Genomic DNA, 3118 nt, shown 5'->3' on the forward strand with positions numbered 1-3118 from the left:
AATGTCTGACCCTTGATCTCAGGTCAGGTCTTGATCTACGGGTGGGGAGTTCAAGCCCCACATTCAGCTCTGTGCTAGGCATGAAGCCTACTTAAAAAATATATATATATAAATGTAAACAAAGTGAATGAGATGTTTATTTTTAATTGGCACCTGGGGGCACCTGGGTGGCTCAGTCGGTCGAGCGTCCGACTTCGGCTCAGGTCATGATCTCACGGTTTGTGGGTTCGAGCCCCACATCGGGCTCTGTGCTGACAGCTCAGAGCCTGGTGCCTGCTTCGGATTCTGTGTCTCCCTCTCTCTGCTCTTCCCTGGCTCACATGCTGTCTCTCTCTCAAAAATGAATAAAGATTAAATTGGCACCTGGAGGCTCCCAACATGTTCAGGACTCTAAGATCACCACTTTGCGAGAAAACCATTACTAAATTAAGGCAAAAGACAACTGGAAGACGACAGAATGGCTTGTGAGGCCTCAGTTTCTCTCTCCTGGCTTCCCTGTGTGCAGGTGCCTGGGGCCCTCCTGTGCTCATGCCCGCCTCCACAGCCTAGTTCTTTCCCTTTCCACCACCCCATCCTCCTTCATTCTAATCCTCTCCGAACTTACCTCTTCTCCCAGACTGTCCCTACTCCCTTCTCTGCACCTATCAGAACCTGAACCTTGAATGAAGCCCTCTGCAGATCCTTACAGACTTGTCAAGGAATTTAACATAGTTACTCGGTCTTTTCAACCCAGTCTCTCAGATGTATGTCAATCGGTTCACATGCTTGTTGGCGAGGGTCAGGCCCAATGTTGGACAAAACCAGCCCAGTGAGAAAATCCTGAAAAGGATTTAGAGAAACAACTAGGAAGCCCAGACACGCAGTAGAGAATTTCACAGAACAATTACAGAAGGCTTTTCCTAAGCCTGTTGGTTGGCATGAAATTCAGGCTTGCACGCTGAACACCTTATGAACCTGTTCTTAACTGTTATGACTACAGATTGCTTTTAACGAAAACCCTGGCCTTCTTGGATGTCAGTTGCACCCAGGTAGCCTCTAACTCTGTGTTCATTAATGGGCCGAGCTGGGATCTTCCCTTTCTAGTTAAGAGGACCGGGATGGAATGGGAAGCTTGTCCACTGCAGGCCCAGTTAATGTAGCGAGCCGGCTCGCCTGCACCCTGGGTGATTCAACGAAAAGGAAGAACCGTGTGGTCCATAATTTTCAACTCCGACAAATGGAGGCCCCTAAGCAAAACCAAAAGCGTCCCGATCTTTACCGATATTGTAAAAGGCCAGGCCATTGGAAAAAGACCACTGGACACTTAAGAGCTCCAGCCGCCTTCCACCCTCTGACCAGCCTTACCAGATCCTTGGGAATGAAGGTCTCTCTGCCCTTACGGACGCAAGAGCTACACTCAGTGCTCAACCCCGCTACTGGCAAGCAGCCCCCGCCTCGGAGTGCTAACACCCTTCAAGTGGGAGGGGAGGGTCTCTAGCAAACCTCGAAAGGGTCCCGTCTCTGAATCTGGTCTCTCTTGCCCAGGCCCTCTAAGAGATGCCCACCTTTTCTCCTTAGTTCCTCGGCCTCTGTACACTCACCGGGCCGAAATTTCATAGAGAAGTACACTGGGATTTCTTTCTTCCGGAAGGGGGAAGTAATTCTAGAATCCGACAGCGGCAACCAAAATAGCCAACCTGGTGAATCCCGTGACCCTTCAACATCTTTTATTTGCTCAGTCGCCAACCGCACTGGAGCCGATTCCGAGGACACCAACCGTATGATCCTCCTGGACCAACTACCGCCCTCCGTATGGGCAAAATCCTCCACTGCTCCCGGCAGGATCCACAGCACGCCTCCCATTAAGATCCCAACAGACCCCTCAGAGCCTCTCCCCGGAATTAACGTATGCGCCGTAAACAAAGACACTCTGAGGGCACTTAGATGCTAACGGAACATCAGGAGGCTCGGGGTCTCATTATCCCCTGTAGTAGGGCCGGCGACACCCCTGTTTTACCTGTAAGAAGACCCAGTGGCTGAGGAGGGAGGTCTGTCCAAGAACCCCAAGCCATAAATAACACTGTCCCAAACCTAAAACTAACCAAAGTCTAAGGTTTTCTCAGACTAGCTGGCTGTCGAAACTGGATTCCAAACCTCTCTCTTGTGGCCTGACCCAGACATGTTCTCTAAAGAAACCAACAGGGGCGCCTGGGTGGCGCAGTCGGTTAAGCGTCCGACTTCAGCCAGGTCACGATCTCGCGGTCCATGAGTTTGAGCCCCGCGTCGGGCTCTGGGCTGATGGCTCAGAGCCTGGAGCCTGTTTCCGATTCTGTGTCTCCCTCTCTCTCTGCCCCTCCCCCGTTCATGCTCTGTCTCTCTCTGTCCCAAAAATAAATAAAAACGTTGAAAAAAAAAATTAAAAAAAAAAAAAAAAGAAACCAACAAACTTGACCCTATCATCTGGGACGATCAGGATGACATAACCTTTGGGGCCTTAAAGAAAAGCTTAATGAGGCCTCCTGCCCTCGGACACCCTCATGATCAACTCCCCTTTTCCTTTTTTGTATATGAGGAGGAGGAGAATGCCCTTTGAGCATCCACCCCCAAATGAGCCATTCCCACCACCACCCTTTTGGCTCAGGCCAGTGAGGAGACAGACCCGGGACCCCTGTTGCCATCCCCGTGCTTGGTGCAGTCGAGACGCCCCTGAACACCCACCAGCCTCCGGCCGGTCGTCTCCCCCCTGTGAAACCCCCTTCCTAACCGCTCCTCCCAGAACTCCTTCCCCCACAGTCAACGTCTCCCTGCCACCCTCCTCCCTCCCTCACAGACATCTGTCCCACTGCCAACAGATCACCTCTGATTCTGTGTGATAATTTACAGGAAACTCCTGTAACCAATGCAAGTTTTTCATGGGAAAATGAAAAATACTGAAGAAGGCTCAAGATGGCAATGTACCATCGGGAACTCCCTTCGTCCCATGGACGTGACAATCTACAACTACATTCAGAACAGTTCCCAATGATGGGGACCTAGAAACTGGATGACCAGAGCCTCCACAATGAGGGGCAGCACAGAGACAGGCAGAAGAGGCAGAGACACAGTCTCTCTGAGGAAAACCCACACCAGGTGCAGCGCC

Source organism: Puma concolor, chromosome B3 (assembly GCF_028749965.1).
Source record: "Puma concolor isolate L17-30 chromosome B3, mPumCon1.1.hap2, whole genome shotgun sequence".
NCBI classification, from domain to species: Eukaryota; Metazoa; Chordata; class Mammalia; order Carnivora; family Felidae; genus Puma; species Puma concolor.